The sequence below is a fragment of the Embiotoca jacksoni genome, unplaced genomic scaffold (genome assembly GCF_022577435.1).
Source record: "Embiotoca jacksoni isolate LCO1_2020_lvr unplaced genomic scaffold, fEmbJac1.0.p SCAF_25, whole genome shotgun sequence".
Classification (NCBI taxonomy): Eukaryota; Metazoa; Chordata; class Actinopteri; family Embiotocidae; genus Embiotoca; species Embiotoca jacksoni.
Window position 1 is genome coordinate 3,435,743 of NW_027185376.1, and position 19,993 is coordinate 3,455,735.

The 19,993-nt window shown below is 43.0% G+C and overlaps 1 protein-coding gene across 4 annotated transcripts in view; it reads right to left on the minus strand.

Annotated features, from left to right (window-relative positions):
* tmem108 (transmembrane protein 108) overlaps positions 1 to 19,993 on the minus strand; it is a 49,725-nt gene that overhangs the window by 21,151 nt on the left and 8,581 nt on the right. The window contains exon 1 of one of the 4 annotated variants that reach the window (XM_069159665.1): positions 16,074 to 16,156. The exons of 2 other annotated variants lie outside the window; for them this stretch is intronic. The gene's annotated coding sequence lies outside the window, so the exon portion shown is untranslated. Of the gene's footprint in view, positions 1 to 12,645; positions 12,728 to 16,073; positions 16,157 to 19,993 lie in introns of those variants that run through there. One more of the 4 variants, XM_069159663.1, reaches the window with a different exon arrangement.

A 19,993-nucleotide genomic window follows, 5' to 3' on the forward strand; every position in this document is an offset into this window, starting at 1 on the left:
GGCATTTTTGCCGTCGCCATCATGCTAATTTGGAGCCAGGAGTGACCATATTTGGACAAGCTGGGGAGGTGCACGCGGTGAATTTGACTCCATCTGATTGGGAACCTGAGGACACGACCCCTAGTGGCCCTCGATGGTATTGCAGTTTAAGCCACTTCTGCATTGGCCTCACTTTTCAGACCTGGAAGCTACGTCCACTTTTTTTATACAGTCTATCGCAAAACCTGGAGGTGAAGAACTTCATGATCAACATGTGTTCATGCAGTTATGAAACTTCTCACTGGCGAGGGTAAAGAAGGCACCTCCATGTGTATCACAAAAGACAGATGGACGCCTGCATCCTCCCTCAGTCAACAATAGTATTAACAGTGACAAGGAGTGCAGTGCGGCTGCTCAATACTTTGCATGCAGCCGCCTAGCATTTAACTGGAGAGGAAAGAAAAAAAAAAAAAAAAAGTTGCATGGCAACTGACATGCACACGGACGGCAGCCGTCACCATAGCAACCCTAATGGTACATTATACTCAAATTCATCCACAAGGACATTCTGGGGCTCAAACGGAACGGGGAAAAAAAACAAAGAGGAGATTTGGATTTGTAAATTCTCGCTCACCACAGGTATGCGAGAAATCCAGCAGCACTTGGGGGGGGGGGGGGTCGGGGGAGGACTAGAGGCCAAAGCCAAGGTCACCCGAGACGGGCTCAAATTAAATAAGCCTGTCATTCCATTTGTTCTGTGGCCGGCAGCCGCGGGGATAACAATGCTTTTAATTTCGGACTTCCCTCCATTCTGCGGTTATGTATAGGGGTTGTGATAGCAGGCTGGCTGCTTGCCCACAGCGGCTGCAGCCTGAGAGCTTTTCCATAACAAGAGAGAAGGACGAGGGAAGGGAGGTGTGGGAGTCGATGAGGACGGTGTGAACCACAGTGTTGTGCTCTCACAGTCAACTGATAACTGGAGCTCCAATCACAACTGATGCTTCTCTCCTTCCAGTTTTTATGCTACACTCTCACGCTTTGCTTTCTCTCTCTGTTATTAACCTGAATGAGACGGAGAAACAGAATGAAGAAAGGTAAAGTGCGAAAGCTGTGGTTTGGAGGTAATTTGGACAGGTACATGCAGCACAGCGATCTAGAAATCTGGTTCTTTTTATCTTTCAGCATGTACAGCAGACTTACAGTCGGATCACCCTGTGCTCTGCCGTGTAAAAACCTGGTTACATCAGTGCTGAATTAATTGCATCAAAGTCCCTTTTGCTTGGCTCGGCGTTATCTCGGAGAGTCTAGCTCCATTTCAAGTTGTGCAAAACCGACTTCCCTCAGCGCCGCCCTTCCACAGCGACCCAGGGGATGTTACCCACACAGAGGGAGTCCATTTTTTATTTTCCTTTGATGTTGTTTTACCCTTTGATGGAAATCAGCGAACAGTCTCTGATCGGCTGCAGTCGTGCTCAGTCCATGTGTTTCCTGCGTTTGCATTAACGACGTGGTTGGACACTGACTCAGGAGTGAGGATTTACATCTGGGGGGGTGTTGACGCCATGTTGGTGCAAAACAACCACCTGCTTGGCATCAGTCGCTTAACATTGTGCTGCATTGTGCAACAGGAAAGCTGATTACTGATGAGGAATAATTCTGTTGTAAAACCATTTTTCATCAGTGGGACGGTGCAAAATCAAACGAGACAGTCTGTGGCTGACCTGCAGGGCTTTGATAACTTCATAGTCCGGCCAGGATACACAAAACAACTGAATGATTACAAGTATTGATCGGATGCAACAACGAGTCTAAATTAAATGCAAGCAGCGAAGCAGGTCCCTGGGTACGTTTCTAATCGTTCCACCCCTGAAGGCAGCCATATTGCCGAGTCACTGTGCTGGGTGAGAGCTGTCAGCGATGGTAAACCCGGCAGGATGAGTTGCTGGTGCTGCGTCACCAAGGCTGGCAGAGGTTGTGCAGGTTATCAATCAACACGTTCCCTCCAGGAACACACCAGCCATTAAAAGAACATTAGGCTCCCAGCATGCAGTTCACTCTGACTGTAAAGTAGTGACACATCACTCTCTCTCTCGCTCTCTCTCTGTCCCAACCAGTCCAATGGTTAAATATCAGTGAAAACACTGTTACACTGCATGTATGCACCTGGAAAAATTACCATGTTATCTTAAATATTGTATCTTTAAACAAACAGAGATTAGATGCCCTGAGGCAAACAGTAGAAGCACGCAAAGACGATGACAGGCATACAAAATGTTTGTCTGGAACTCCTTCAAAACGAAGTGAGGTTGATGTCGGACGAGTGGCGATAATTTTGGCCCTCGTCTTCGGCCTTTCTGTGCAGAAATGTAACCGCAAATAGTGCACCAACAATGTTTAAGATAGACAAAGGTGTACATATTGTTATACAGGTAATACAGGGGTCATGCAGGGGCGACCTATAGAAAAAGCAACTTTGAAATTTCTTCTAAACTGCTTCTGTGTCAACTGATTATTAAACAGGAGTGAAAATCCTGAATGTGCCAACGTCTTTATCGTAGTGACTAATGGACACCTGACCTTCCTATTATACACACAGAGGAGCTACAAACTGATAGTAATGAAAAGAATAAGTCTAACATGAGAGACGCCTGCAGCATCACACTCGTACGTCTCAGATTCCAGCATCACGCTCATATGGATTGATTTTATGTGCTCAGTGAGCAAGCTGTCCACTCGTATCCACGTCTTGGCCATGCTCCCCAGTTTAACATATTGTACATGTCAGTACTGAACAACCAGAACAGTGTAGCATTAAAGATGATGCGCTTGTCAATAGTCATTAATGTACACGGGAGCACGTCGAAGCATTTGAGCAGAAACCTACTTTGTGTGTTAGTTGCTATGTTATTGCAGATGTTAGTGGGATGGCTTTTTTTTTATTTTTTTTATCTTAACTTTGATGCCTCATTGCCATGCATGACAATACACAGAGTCTCCGCTTCATATTCACTTCACATCAACAATGAAAAGAGTTGCTGGAGCTCTTACAGGATGAATGAATTTGAAACTCGTTCAGCGGAGAACTCCCACTCAGAGAGAGCAGAGCACCTGTGCTCAGGGGGGCAACTGAGGAGGAGGAGAGCAACATCACCGGCCTCTTCATTACTCAGCACACACACACACACACACACACACACACACACACAATCACAGCCAGGACCAATGACTAAAGCAATTCATCAGAGGAATCATGGCCAAAAGCCCGATCTGTGGGTGTGTGAACACATGTGAGACACAGACAGAGAGATAAATGGGAGCCAACTAGAATTCCTGCCGATTTCTACAGCTGCCATAGAGTCCATTTACAAGCAGAACGTTTTACAGCACTGGCTTCCTGTGCAGTTCGGAGCAGCTTTAAAATCTCATGGGGTGGGGCCAAGTCAAGTCCCAGCTCTGTCAGAACAAGTCTAAAGTGAACGCTCATGTCCGTCAGCACCTGTCCGAGTCATACGCAAAGTGCAAGTCAGGATCTTTGAAGTCTCAAGTAAGTCGAGTCTCACATCAGTCAGGATGTAGTCACGTTGCAAGTCTTCTGTTTTGTGAGTTAGGCCCAACTCAAGTTTAAGTCTAAAGTTTAGTCCTAAAAGAAGTCTTAAGTGAGACAAGTCCCACAATGATGCAGTCAAAGTCAAGTCTCAAACCCTTACGCTGCCTTGAGTCTTCAAGAAATCCCATTTCAGAGTAGTCGAGGCATATTTGGCCTGACTTAATATGAAGTCAAATCTCATATAAATCGAGTCCCACAATCGTCCAAAGCAAATCTAAAATCCTCATTTTGTTAGCTACAGTCTGACACAAGTGTCTCAAGTGTTAACTTTTCGAGTAGTCAAGTCTCACAGCAGTCAAATTCAACTCAAGTCTTAAGTCCTCATTTCATTGGCCCAAGTCCAACACAAGTCAAAGCCTCACAACAGTCAAACACAAGCTGAGTCTTCAGTAAATCAGTTCCAAGTCAAATCTCAAGTCCTCCTTTGTTTACCATATTCTCAAGCAAGTGAAGTTAAATCTTCAGGGAGCTTCTTGAATACCTCAAACCTGTGAAGTTTCAAGTCCACCCTGCGTCAAACTCTCAAATAATGTTTATATTATTATTAGGTAGCTTGTCAAATCTGCTGCTTCTGTGAAGTCTCAAATCTCAAGTCTTGAGTCATGTCTCTAGGAAGCCAAGTCTCAAATATGTCAAATCACACTCACCATAATTTTGAATCAAGTTCAGCCTGCTTTTTAAGGCTTTAAGGAGTTTAGGTTTAAGTAAGATGTTTCAAAGCAGTAAAGTCAGTCAAAGTTAAGTCTCAAGTTCAAATCATGTCCTCATAAATCCAACCTGAGTCCAAGTCTCAAGTGGAGTGAAGTACGAGCATGTTGTACACTTTTTTTTTACACCATAACAGAAGGTGTCAGAGTCCTCAGGCAGCCCTGCATAACACTGGGAAGTCATTAAAACCAAGGAAAGGCCAGACTGTCTGACAGACAGACGCGCTGGGTAACACACACCTGAGGTCGGGTTTGGTACAACGAGTGAGAGAGGTAACAGAGCCCAGGGGAAGGACCTGTGACAGACTTGTTATATCACCGGAAAGAGGACACCGCACACTGACAATCAAGCAGTCGGAGTGATTGAGGTAGAGGAGCTGTCAGTGGACGGATCTGATTAGTGTTGGAGTCGGAGCTGATAGACAGGAGACACTTCATCAGTGAGGACCGTGTGCTTCTGTGACGTTATGACTTCACATTATAATAATGGAAAACAATGGTGGAGAACTGTCACTAGAGTCTAAGAGCAAGAGCTGATTATTGAGCACAAAAGTTCAACAGTAGGCGTTTTCTACAACAGCTCTAAAGACTTTCTTGAAAGGAATTATATTCCCAAAAGAGTTCGCCCGGAACCAAATAGGTTTTGAGGCCTTTTGCAGTTTGCATTAGCAACGCCGGTAGGAACTCTGAAATGACATACTATAGCATGACATAAACGGAGCGATTTTTGATATTTCTCCTTGTTGAATCAAAGTCGAGGGTTTTTTCCTCGGATGTGTTCAGGCTTAATAAGGCCTGGACTTTGTTTTCTGTCCATTTCCCAGTATTTTGTGCCTCCAATAGAAACTCTTATCTCTTCCGCTCTAAACAGCTTCATTCATCGCTGTAAAAGTAAAAGTACCACAAAACAGAGTTATAGGAACTTAAAAGGTTCGACGTTCCCTCTGTGCAGACACACTGAAAAAGGGGAACTCTCTCCCACCGTTCTTAGGACTGTGAGATAGCTCCTGCAGTCCGAAAAAGCCTCATCATCGTAAAAGATACCAGAGCAAAAAAAAGTCCATTACTGAACATCATTCCCAGATAAACTATTAGATGACAGCTAACACAGCATCCAGTCTGATCTCCAATAACACCTCCAGACTGGGTGATATTTGCCGTTTTTTTTTTTTTTTTATTTGCGTTGCCCAGACACTCACACACCTGAAGACCTCGAGACCTGCGATACCTGCAAATCTCTGCACAGACTTCTTCCAGCTCCCTTGAGAGTTATTGAGCCAGGCAGTAAAGGACCAGACATTGGGATGCAGCTCAGCCTCGCCACTGTCTGAGTCGTAAATATCCTCCTCTTCATCACTCTCTCCCTGTCTCGCTTTCTTCTTCTCGTCCTTACGTGACCCCTGACTGAGTGACTGCTGGCTCGCAGATGATGAAGAGCAACGTGACAATACATCGTGTCACGTCCCGCTACGCTTGTCACAAACCGATAACCGAGTCAGAAAATAACATCGCTGCAAAATAGGTGAAAGGGTTCTTCGCGATGACAGTTAATTTCACCACCCGTACTGAATGCGTAATGACACTTTCCTGGAGTGATCCAGTGTTTGATGCATCAGTCTGAGCACAATCCAGACACTCAGGTTGAGACGCTTGAGGAAATTTGCAGCACGGTCCCACTGGAAATAAAAATAATTATCCATCGTTTTCCATCCAACCACACCCCCTTGAATATAAATATTTGATCACACTAGAGATTATGACGTAATTGATATTCATGAAAAATTACGTAAAAAGGCACCAAAATAAATCGTTTTGAGTTCTTTCTAGCTTTGGTTCAGTCTGTTTTACAGGAGTTATTTGATTTATCTACGTAGTTTCCTTTGTGATTCCGAACCAATGAAGTGAAACTAGATGCTGTGTCGACAAAAGTGCTGCTTATTGGTTTGTTCGACAAAAAGAGAACAAGACCGGAGACAGAGCAGGTCAAAAGGCAGGATGAATAATGTAAAAAAAACAACTATCTTTTACAACAAGGCTTCTGATCAGCAGGCTTGAGAATAAGTGAATAATTAGCTGCGTACAGAGCCGAGTTGCCTTACCAAGCTAATACACCAATCTTTGCCCTTTTTTCTCTTTCAGATCTAAAAACACCTGGGGGAAAATATTTGATCAAAGACTCTTCTTTGGCATCTGTCTCGCAGCCAGATCTCTGTGGACCATTACATCTCGCGGTGCGGCCAGACATGTCGGGGCCAGCAGACAGATTGATATGTAAAGTCTCTCCTGCTTCGCCACATCGATTATTGGACCGGTATCGCTCGATGAGGCCACAGCAACACATAACGAGCACATGATCCTCCACGTAATGGCTGTCAAAGATCTAAATTTATACCAGGAAAATAGGCAGGGTGAGCTTTGATGAAGTATTTGACCTGATTGATCAAAGATTTTATCATCGCTGGATAGACGCGGCTCTGTAGACTCTCCGATCTCTAATCTTCTAAGCGTTATCGAGAGACACTATTTTCAGAATTGATTTAGTTTTGACTAATGTGGCTTTGACTGCTGCTTTGATTTAGCTTCCCACAGGCTGAGTCGACCAGTTTGTTGAGCGTCTGTTTGGTGATAACTTTACACTTTGTTTAAGTCACTGAATCTGGGAAATGTCAGGAGGGGAGGATGTTTCCGCTCTGTAAAGTGATCTCCATCACAGGACCAAGACCAAGATTGTTGTTGTTAACAAGACCACTTTATCCATTTCTTCATCTGGGATCTACCTTGAAAGCTTTTGATTCAGACAGAATTCCAAAGAAAAATGTAAACATTCAAAGAGTCAATGGGGAGCTACAGAAGAAACTCTACCAAACCCTGAAGACATAAACAGCATCACCTCAACACTGCAACTACAGTTCAAGAAGGCAGATGACGCCACATTGCAACACTTAATACTCATCACCTTGAAAACAAATTGGTGTCTTGAGCTATTTTGACAAAATGAAAGTGCTCCCGGACACTGTCACATTTATTCACATAGCTGAGCTCCACCAAATCAGCTGAATTAGCTTCTTTTATGTGAACAATAACAAATTGATACTCAACCAGTAGCTACTGATTGGAGACCCCTAATTTATGTGATGTCCTGTGATGAATCTTGTTTCATTAAAATTGTATTTGATTTCTCTGTATGCTGATGATGTACTGCTTTTTATCCAGGATGTCCCTCAGTCTCGTCCCCACCCTGTAAATATATTCAATAATTTCACCCACATCTCAGGATATAAAGTTAAATTAGTTAAATTAAATCATATAGATAAATCTGTTTTACTGCCACTCACATATGACCTCCACATCCAATATCCCTGTGGCTCAGATCATCAAATACTTCGGAGTGTCAATCCACCCCACAAAACATTATAAAAAACAAGGCACTTATAGCAGAGGTAGAAGCAGATTTACAAAGATGGAAAACTCTCCTGTTATGGTTTCCATTGCATATCTCCATTATTAAAATTAATGTCCTCCCAAGAATCATATTTATCAGCTGAATTACCACCACCTAAAGACAACTGGGAAAAATGTCTAGGTTTATAAGTGTGATTTAAAAGCCTAGTGTGAAACTTTAAACTCTCCAAAGACTAGTAGCTGAAGGGGGATGTGGTGTACCCAACTTGCAGTGGTATCACTGATCATTTATACTCTCCAAATGGACACCTATGGTGCGCCTTGGAACAGACCTCTCTCAACACATCAATTTCACACAGCTCTCAACAATTTATTCCATCTTGCGTAAAGCTAACCCCCTGATTAGAAAATTAATCTGGCAGAACATGCAGCTGTTTTCCCGGACCCCCAACCATCAGGTTATTAATCTTAATTTCATACACAGAACATCTTGACTTCGTATAGGTAGTGTGTAACACTGGGGCCGCCAATATACAGCAGGCAAAACCAGAAAACATGTCACACTGGAAAGAAGTTATTACTATGTGAAAATCCTTTATATAACTGTTGTCAATGTCCATAAAGTCCGGAGTTGATGGGGTGGAAGGAAGCCAAAGGGAAAAGGGTTGCAAAACAAATGCTCTTATCTCTTCTTGCTTGTCAATCTTGTGCTTCATAATATATGGACTTCTGTGATCATCTACTTCATTTCGGATCTATCAACTTGTAATTCCCCTGCTATATGACCATGTTTAAATACTAATAAGAATTGACAGCAGTTCTAACAGGGCCTAGATGTGGTAGAAAACCCCACAGCTGCATCTTCCATCTCTCTCTTTGCTCCCCACTTCTTTAATGTCATGTCATGCTTTCATCCGAATAAGTATCTTCCTCTATTCCCCTTCTCTCGTCTTTACTTCAAACTTGGTCTTCATGCTCTAAGTCCCTTGAAGCACAGAAAACATTTAAAAAGCAAGTCTGGAAGCTGGAAAATGGGATAAAAAAAGAAAAAAAAAGAAGAAGATGAGGAATAATTTAACATCTACAGGAAATCTCAACCTTTATGTTTTATTAATACGACGGGTGTGGGTCTGTGAGCAAGTGTTAAGGGAGCATACACTAACACTTTGGTAGTTGATATAAGAGACTGTGTTGCATTATTGTAGTGTAACAGGAGAAGATACCAAACAAGTGCTGATGGATGTTAATCAGTCTGTGACTTCAGGTCAGTAAGATATTACACTTTGATATTTTAAGCCCCGATAAATCCCGAGATCTGTGGAGCGATTTAGCGCCTTTCAGCTCATTGTTTTGGTTTTATGACTCCCGACTTGACTGTTCGGTTAACTCTCACTGCTCTCAGAATAATTTTCAGCAGCAGTAGGCAGCTGTTCCCAGTAATAAATCATCAGCGATCACTGACACCAGCAGCCGTAGTCCTCTAGTTTTCTGTGTTTTAGGCAGAGATTTTGACTGTATCTTATTTTTCTCTCTTCAGTTTGTAATTCTTTGGCAAAAGAAAGTGCAGAAAAACTTTTGATTGGCAGCACAAATCTGTCCGTGTGCATATACTGGGTTGTATGTCTGAGTGTGGAGGTTAGTACTACATCACATTTCCTGTAACGGCAGTGACGTGGTTTTCCTCCGTCTGACAGCCCATCTGCAGCAGGTCGAACACCTGTCACACCTCACTGTCCTTCAAGCGAGGTGGAGGCAGACCCGCCGGTGGCCGGACTGCCCTTCAGGGTAAACTGACATGGTTAGAGAGAGTCCATCGGCAAAGGCAGAATGACTCAGCTGGAGAAGCAGCACTTAATCAGAGAGCTCAGCATGAGTCAAGCTATATTTCTTTCCATCTCTTTCAAAAGGCTGAATCATTACATTCGTTCAATTTTGGGACTGACATTTGAGTGCGGCATTAATACGAATCTATTCATGCGTAACCGGTGAAAATTTCTGAGTGAATACACGCCCAGCAAAAAAAAAAATCACTGAACGATGCTGAAAGAGAAAAGAGACACTGTTCCTAAATAGCAGCCTGCACCCTTGCCTCACTTTGAACATAATTTCAGCACAGGAGAGGAAAGAAAAGGAAAATGGAAAATGTTCTGCATCTCACCATCTCCACTATCACAGAGGAAAAAACACAGAGACCGATCTCCGAATGAGGACTTTATCATTAAAAAAGGGAATCTTCAAAATGAGTCTGTTGCTAAATTGTGAATTTGCCAAGTACAACTTCAGATCCTGATTTTGATGGAAGAATAATAAGCTTCGTTTTCCTATTTTAGATCCCTCTTTTATCCGTCAAGTCGATCGTTAGCGACCTCCGGGAAATCACATATTGCTATTCCATCTGTTCTCTCCTCTGATTGGTCAGGCAGAAGGTATTTTTAGCTCCAGCCATTCAATAAAAGCAGACACTTCTCTTGAGATTTTAAATTGAGACAAACAGACAAGCCAAACACCACAGTGAAAAAACAGCATGACACGGCAGCAGCACTGCAACGCCAAGGGTGCTGTCAGCTACTATCCATCCTCCACCTTCCCAGCAGGCACCACAAGGCCTCCCTGAACGCACTTCACCCTCTTACACCGAGCAGGTGAATCGTTAAGGAAAGTCAGCGACACTTTATCACGGCGAGCGAGAACACAGGCGCAAACTTTGAGACAAACTTTTGGCCCAGTGTCACTAGAAGCACTTTTAGTGCACTGCAGCACAACTGCTGCAACATTAAAACTGAGAAGGATCATTTGTCCTGTGCTTCCCACCAGAAGTCCCCTCATGTGAAGCTGTTTCTGAAGCTAGGAGACTTAAGACTCCTCAACTGGCCTCAGAAGAAACGATGACCTGTACTTCGACTGACCTGAGCTGCCTCTACATCCAGACCAACTCGGCTAAAAAGACGAATTCAAAAGTGAATTCTCATAAGAAAGAAGGGCACAGTTTGCACTCAATGTCTAAATGATTCATGCCATCTAACAAAGTATCATGAACATGAAAGCAGTCTTATTTTCTTTGAGGGTGAGAGATTAAAAATGTAGTGAAAGATGACAAACAAAGGGTTGTGCCTTCTGGGCCATGTCCTGCTCTTTTTTTCGTTTTACATAATGCAAAACAAGAAGCCCAGGGTTGCCACCGTCACAGAGGGAATAATACCATAAACAAGCTTAATCCCTTTCAAATCAACATAAAATGTTAACAGGGCGGGACCCTTTCATGTAAGGGGGGAATGAGGGACAGAAAACAAATTCTAAGCAGTGTCAGTTTGAAGTCTGAAAGGACGCAAGTGATTGATTTCACTGTTACTATTGATGCTGCAAAATTTCATCAACTGAAAAGCAATGAAACAATGGACCTCAACCTTCAGGTAGGCAATCTGCATGGGGTCACTGTGTAGAGAGGTCATGACTAACTGGACTGGAAATAAGAGCGGAAACACATTTTACTTCCTTTTACTGTGAACTACCGAGATCCAGATAAAAGCTTAAAAAACAGTCCAGTATCATATAAGTGTGTAATATACCCATCAGTTCACTAGAGGATACCGTGTCAGCGTCACGTTTTGCATCACTGAAGCGTGAAAAGTACACGCACGTCTGACCAGGGGTGAAGAAGAAGGTCATGTGACAAAGGCCAAGGAGTGATAAAGTCACAGAAGGGAGCATTAACTATTCAACTTCTTCCACAAGTCATAATGGTGCAATATTGCGAAAGTCACTCCTTCTTATCAGACGAGCTGGGGAGGAGCAAGTGGTGGATCTGACTCGATCTGATGGAAACCCAATGACGTTACGTCCCGCCCACCGATAGCCGTAACCTGACCGCACAACAAACAGAAACGCCCCCCAAAACACTGCTTTTTGAGGCTTATTTTCTAATTAACGACAGTATTATTTTCAGATTGTCCACCAAAAAAAATAAATAAGCAAGAGGTACTTTAACTAACAATAACATAAGAACTTTTGGAAAAAAATGGAAAGACTTTGTATTTCATGAGAGAAGTTGAATGGGAGTCTGTGGAGCTGAAAGCTTTTTGAAACCAACCCCCAGTGGCTCTTGGTGGTATTGCAGTTTATGGCACTTCTGCATTGGCCTCATTTTATCAGAACTACGTCAACTTTTATATGAAGTCACTTTCCAAAGCAATTAAATGTTTTAAATCAGAGGAGAACAAAACTCTTTAACTGTTTGCAACTCATAAACATACAGATGTACATCACGTCATGTGATGAGAGGCTGATGCTGAACTTTTAAGGGACATGACCCTAAAAAAGTAAACAACTATAACAGAACAAGTGTTTGTCACAGTTGATACTTGAATACAAGTAAGGGAAATTACATAACCATGACAGGAAATAACTAACTTAGGAAGTCCTCGTGCTCCAGAACAATACCTTCCTTTGGAATTTAAAGATGTAAGTGAGCAAAAATCTGACAATAGGCAGTGGAATTCACGCTTTCCTTTGGACGCACTAGCCGACAATTTTACTGAGAGTATCTACGAACCTCACATGAGCTGCTTCCGGAGCGAGACAGGAAACAAGGCCCTTTGGCACATTCAGGAATGTCCATGAGGTAGACTCAGTAAGCCGATGTACCCGAGAATTTGCATTGCAAAGGAGGAAATACACATTGTTTGCACTGTCTCTCTACATTTCCTGCCTCAGTTCACGGGCTACAAACACAGCCTCTAACATAAGCACTAAAGCACAAACCTCAGAAACTCCAGGACCTTCCTTAGTCGAAACACACACACACACACACACACACACACACACACACACACACACACACACACATCTCTAATTTTACCCCTTGACGCAGCCTCTTGTCTGCTGACAATAGCAGGAATGAAAAAGGCGGTAGGAAAGGATGTTTTTTGAAGGCGTAGGGGGGGTGTAAGGTACCTCGTTTCCTTGAGCGGCGCAGCAGAGACCGCTGAGAGACAGCTGGGACGAGGGAACGAGAGGAGCAACATCCGTACAGAACATCCAAGGTCCCGAGATTTCCCGCCGAGCAACGACCACGTGTCCCGAGCCCAAAGAGCAAGAGAAACGGAGGGAAAGATGTTGTATTGTTCTCCTCTCTCTCCTCCTCCTCCTTCTCCTCTTCCTCCTCCTCCTCCTCCTCCGCATCAACCCCCACCATCAGTGAGACGGATTAACTCTGAGAGCTGCTATAGTACCGAGTGTGTCTGGCTCGCTGTATGGCAGACACACACACACACACACACACACACACACACACACACACACACACACACACACACACACACACACACACACACACACACACACACACACACACCAATTAGGCCTTCTCCATGTGATTCGGGTTGACGGACAAAGACAGATGCACTCTACAAAAACACAACAAGGACAATTGGCCTGAAACCGGAGAATTTACTTATGGATGAGCAGCACAGTTGCTCAATTCTCCAAAGAGACTAAAGGCCTAATAAGCCAATTACACAGAGTCTAGATAGTGTGTATGTGTGTGTGTGCCTGAGTTTGTGATCGGCACACTCTGGAGGTGATCCGGCTTCAGAGTGATGGAGACGGTGGTGACCCTTCTTCTTCAGCGGTGATTAAAGCGCCGGTGTTTGTTTTGAGGCTGGACATTTTGAAGGAGAGCGTAGCCGGAGCAGCTGTAATGACTTGAGCCTGCATTCCCCGCGGCTCTGGGACCGATGTTTACCTGGAGATGACAGAGGATATGACGGCACGGGGACCTGACAGGGTTGACATTTTAAAGTGAGATCCGACTGAGCCCGGTCCAGTGGGAGTCCGGTTACAGTGGAGGAGGTGTCGAAAGGGACAGAGTTGTGACACATTTTTTGGATTAATATCACGGAGCAGACGGCACCCCGTGTTGCAAGTTACTGTCATCAGGAAAGCAGCAGAGCACAAATTAATGTGCCAGTATCCCGAACAATGTCATCTCTCTAACGACTGGGATGACAAAGTATCAGGCGGACGAGCGAAAAAAAACTAAAAAGAAATAAAAATCCTGCACAATGTCGATCACTTGAAATCATTTTATTACTGTATTACATTAAGGTGATCAACAGTGTACAGGATTGTTTGGTTCTGTGACTTTTTGGAAAAGAAAAGGGTTGAAGATTTTTTTTTTCAAATGGCAATAAAATCTAATGAATAAAATCAACATTTCCAAACTTACACACACACAAATGAAAGATTTTTAGTTAGACTCAACCTTTTGTTCAGATATATCTTTGCAGTCTCTTTTTGTTATTTATAAAATAGTCTATTTGTTGAGTTATTCTTCACTAAGTTAAAGTGAAAAATGACCACCCATTTTTCAAGACCAGAGGTGACGTCTTAAAATTGTGTTTAAACCGGTCTGCGATGCTGCACTTTAAGATAGATTATAAAATAGAAAGATTTTCATTCACTTCAAGTAACTAAAAAAAAAAATCACCAAATGAGGCAACACAATGTTGATTAAGCATATGAAAGCCTTTATATTAGCAGTATTACCAACTGAATGGGCCGGGTGTCTGTGTTCTCCATCAGTCTGCAGTGGTTGCTCTGCCAGAGAGGGTGGGCGGAGCTAATGCAGCAGGCTCGCTCTTCAGCTGCTCACCGACTGATGTCACATAGGTGACACTGTCTGGTTCTCTGTTAGGTGAACCAAGACTGTATATAAAAATGGACGTAGTGTCCAGGTTTGAAATGAGAAGCCGACGTGGAAGTGCCTGAAAATGCAATACCACTGAGGGCCACTGGGGGCTGGCTCCAAAAAAAAATCCATTGTCATTCAAAAAACTTCCACTCCTCTCGTGAAATGCAAAGTCAATACATTTTTTTCCACAACTCTTTATGATGTCATGAGCTAAATTCACTCCTTCTGATCGATGTTCTTGGTGATTATTCTGAAAATAATTCCATCATTAATTAGATACTAGGTCTCAAAGAGAGGTATGTTTGGGGGCGTGACTGGTTGAGTTGACATGCCTGGTGTGCAGGTTGCCGGTAAAGGTGGGCGAGCATTATATCCTCCTTCCCAGCTCGTCAAAGTATAGTCACTTCTGGCTCCAAAAAACAAGATGGCGATGGCCAAAATGCAAGACCGGAGGCTTCAAAACAGCAGTTCACAAACCACTGGGTGACGCCATGGTTGATTGCTACTTGAAAGAGAAGAAAAGTCCAAAAACAATGCTGCAATTACTGCTTATTGCCAAAAGTACCGCCAAAGGGAATAAAATGGAGAGCTACAGGATTGTAAAATCTTGACCAAAGTGCTAAAATGCAGGAATAATGTTTTCCATGTTCACCACCTTTACTTGGCGTTTAGTTCACTCGAGTGTCTTGGTGTGAAACAATCAATCAACCAATCATTTCAGCACTGAATTCAAAGCACTAATCCGGACGTTAACAATCAAAATGCCCTTCAGAAACATCTACCGACCCTCAGTTTCAAACGCGCAAGTTGGCAATGTGTGAAAGCCATAATTACTCCCCGCCACTAATATCTTGGTGTGCAGAAATAATCCTTATGAAACTGGCCTGATAATCGCTGCTCACATCGTCAGGCTGAACCACGGAGAACAAAACAAGCCTTCTATTCTGAAACCGTTTTGAAGTCCTGAGCCCTGCTGATGAACCTCTGTTTCACAACACTGCCGACGAGCTTCAGCGTGTTGATGGTAAGTAACACACTGATGGTTATTCAAATTGAGGGTTTGGTGTTGCATTGGGTCTGATGCAAGGGGATGAAGCTCAGTGTGTAAGCTCTTTAAAGGAACATAACTTCAGTGAGTAGCCTTGTTGTTTATGGGTGAGAAGTGGCCGCAACATTTTAAAAGCTTCATGCACACAGAGCGTAAGAAGCTCATGGATTACTCTCAAACATGCAACATCCATCAAATATCTCTCAACACGCCTATCAGACGAATAATGAAGCAATCAGTGCAACCACTCAGCACGCTAATTACAAAATCCTAGCCCGGGACACCCACCGGCAGCTCCCCAGTGTGTGTGTGTGTGTGTGTGTGTGTGTGTGTGTGTGTGTGTGTGTGTGTGTGTGTGTGTGGGCGCGCGTGTGTGTGTGTGAGTTTTTATAATGCTTACCAGGAGAAAAATGTCTCACCAACAGACGTTTAATTACCAGAGGATGAGGAGCTTTGGTTGGCCCGTGCCATCATTCATGGCTGAATTCATGAATAGGTAAACAGTAGAGGAACAAGCCGGACTCAGCATGGTTTGGATGAGATCTGCCACCCCTCCCTCCCCCGCCACACACACACACACACACACACACACACACACACACACACACACACACACACACACAGTGAGTCAGCAGTGTTTACCATTATGGATGAAGCGGTGGTTCAACGCCACGGCAGGTTGGAGATGGAGCTCCGAAGAAGAGCAGAGCTGGTGTGTGATTTGTTTGGGGAGCTTCGGAGAGTCTGTGATGAAGTGATAAACAGGAGAGGATCCACACCCCTCAGTTCTTACATCAAACAGCTGAAAGAATGAACAACGTAGCGAGAATGATTGCAGTGTTTCATCAGAGACGTACGTGGGATTATCATAAATCTTGGCCTCCACCCATCGGAGGCTGAATTAATTATGAGCGACAAATTAAAGAACAAAACAACATGAAGAATCTCAGTAGGTCTCTGCACAACAGCTGCATTGAATCTCAGTGGGGATTTTTAAAGTAGCAGGAAGAATGAGCACCATAAGACATGTGATGATGGTGGTAGAGCGTGATGTCCAACAACTCTTCAAAATCAGGTGAAAGCATGAAAGCAACTTAATTTAAACAGAAGTTACTTCAATCTTTTAAAAAGAATCTTTCCAAAGCATGTTTTATTTTAATTTCTTTTTTTATATCATTTCATTGTTATTTTTTTACTTTCCTGTTCTGTAGTTTTAATTATCTGTTTTTGAATTATTTTTTATTTTGCGTTATAATCTTCCACTCAAATGTGCCAAATAAATGGTATATATTAATTCACTATTATTATATGATGTGATCTTTTACCATATAAAAGCCCAGCGGCCATAAATAATGCATTAAAAGTAGTCATATGTTTGTAAAACTTGGTGGACTGATCCTTTATCAATAGCTCCTGTTGTCACAGTATCTCTTAATGTATTTCATAATTCTTAATATCTACTTTTGTTATTATTGGCAGTTATTTTTTCCCAAATAAAATGTCAAAAAGCTGGATTTCTTTGTTTTTTGGACTGTTTGTCTGTCTTCACCTCGTTCTTCTGTGACCTCCAGTTTTCATTGTTTTAGTCACCAAATGAAGCTGTTTTTCAGAAGGTTGCAGACAGTGGCACATTCAATGAGGCCGCCTGGTGCCACTACAAATAAAATGGTTGCAGCTTTTTGTGCTTCGTTTGTGCCGCATCACATTTGTTTGAGTTTTAGCTTAGAATTTTTAGAACTGGTTCAAACATCAGCCGTGTCACTGGATTCTCTGTTATAAAGGCTGTTTTTTTTTTTTACTCTCCAATCAACAGTTTGGGTTAGACAGAAGTAGTTTTTCAGATGTCACTGTTGCCCGGCGATCGGGACAAAGAGACTCATTGTATGTCCAAATTATCCCATGTGTCTTTTATTCATAAAGCCTCATGTTGTTCATGTCGGCCTCAGGCAAACAGGGTTCACCTGCAATTAAAAAATAATCCTTAGTGCACGCACTGTGTTTTGTCCAATACTGTTTTTGCAATTTCTGCTAGTACAAACAACTATTGTCTTTACCTTTTATTGAAAGTATGTTGAGCTCACAGCTAAACAAAGCTGTGCACCTACGCACACAGTGAGGGCTGAATACTGAGATACTTTCCCCGAACACAAAGTTGCGTTTTCAAATCACTTTTGTTCAACACCTTACACCTAGATATATTTACATTTAATGATGTAAAACAAAGAAAAGCAGCACATTTTCACATATGACCACCAGCAAATGTTAGCTTTTGTATTTATATCACAAAAAAAAACCTTTCAATCAGAAAATTTGCTGCCAACACCTCCTGTCATTTTTTTTAAAAGGCAAAAACGCATCCTGTGGGGTTCAGTGCTGGTTTTAACCCAGGGAGTGAGCAGAGTTGCAGACAAAAAAAAAAAATGTGCCAGACAAAATGAATGTCAATGGCATTCCAGTGGCCTGTTTATGACTTTCGTTGTTAAATGTCAAATGCTCTGCCCCTCCGGGAGGCGGAGCTGGCTGGCAGAGAATTCACAGGTGTCTCCCACTCCATCACTCTGCTTCCTCTCCCTCTCTCTCTGCAATGTTGGACATGGGACAATATGGCGGGAAGTATAATTAGTGGAGGAGTTAAGAATGGGGCGAGGGCCCAGGGGAGTGCAGAGGAGGCAGCCAAATCTCACTCGTTATTTTAAGAGCTGCTGCCGTGATATTTTCTGCAGGAGATGAGTTTCTGTACCGCAAATGACAAAGCCGCCTGTGCGTGGAAATTTAAAGGACCATTCCAGTGGTTTTTCACTTTGTTGTAGATTACTGTAAATCACTTTAAAAAGACCAAAAAAAAAATAGCAAACCATTGTGTGAAAACACGCAAACTGAGCTATTTGTCTACCATCCCAGACATCCGGTGGTTTCAAGCGTTTTAATCAGTGTGACAAACTGGCTCAAACAATGCAAGTAGGGCGTCCAAGCAAGAGACTTAAATCAAACTAAAAAAAACTTATAAATAAACTAACACAAAAGGAGAGACAGAGTGAGCCTGGATGGGCCTCACACAACCCCCTCTTGGAGGACCTGTACTCCAGGATCCCCGTTATAAGGTAACTAGTATCATAGCATTGTTGATGAAAATAACACAGTATGACATGATGCACAACACAAAGTATTCCAAGCTTATAAATGATTTTCATTGTTGTGCTGAAAAAAAAATACATTTTTACTTTAAAATAGTCACGCATACAAAATTTGTCAAATCCCATTTTTGTGACCATTTCTAGCTTTTAACACAAACAGACATTCAGTGTATGTTATGTGCACTACCTCTCTTCTGTACTTTCCATTGTTAGTAGCTATGTTTGCTCTGTACCAATTGAAATGCCCAAACACATCAATACTCCCAGCACGTACTGGCCATGATGCCGTATAACTGTGTCTAATTACACTGTTGATTCTCAATTTAAGCCTTCTTTATTAAAACAGCACAATAACTCAGGTGGGCCCGCAGTTTGTGTCGCAGCACTGTAGACGTAATATGTATATATTTACATATATATTCATAGCTCTCAGGGGTGGATACACATTTAATCATAAATGGAACTCTGGGATATGTATAATTCATTTTGTATTATTACCAACACACTTTCTGTTATTGTCCTCTAATCACTTGTGTCACCAAATCAACCGGGCAAGTTCAGCACTTGCAAAAACGCCAATATGATCCTCGAACAGTGCAACCATAAAAGAAACAAGAAAGCTCTGAGTTTATTGTAACCGCACCAGATGCATAAACTCTCGTCTCAGAGCTGCTGAAAAGCGAGCAGGAAAATAATTGCGGCCGCTACAGCATGTTTGACATATCGTGTGCCACGGCGAGCTGCAGTGTTTACAGCACAAACAGCCGGCGCAGCGACTGGCGTGGCCAATTTATTTGCAGCTTCTGACAAACCCAAAACGTCAAGTCATCTTTTCTCCCCAAAAGGACAACAGTCTCCTCTTCGGGGAGGGGGGGGAGAAAGGAGGAGGGGGGAGGAGGTGTGTGTGTGTGTGTGGGGGGGGGGGGGGGTCAGTCCAGCAGCATCAGCAGCAGTTTCATTTGGCTCGTGCCACTCTCAGTACACACGAGAGATAATGTGTGAACGGGGAAATCTTGTGGATCAGCTGTCCTTGGCAAGAAACATGCGGCGTTATGAATGTGAAAAGGACACTTTCGAGATGCTATGTTTCCGAGAGCCGGTTTTTTTACGAAGCCAGAAGCCTATCAGGTTACTGTCCAGTAGGATTTAGTTGCTGCGATGTTGCCGCCAATCCTGTCACTCCAGCATCATCCCTCCAAGATAATGCCACTGTCTCCATGGTGACGTAGCTGCCACAAACCACCATCCCTGCCACAAACAAACCACGTTAAATCCCACTGGGTAATTTTTCAGCTCCGTGTATCAAAATTGATTTGCGGGGCCCACGCCTCGCTGCGTTTTATTTATTTACTATTAATGTTGTCTCAGATTACCAGGCGGCTTTCCATCGTCCCGGGAACGCAAATCTCTCAGACCAGAGAGCAAGAC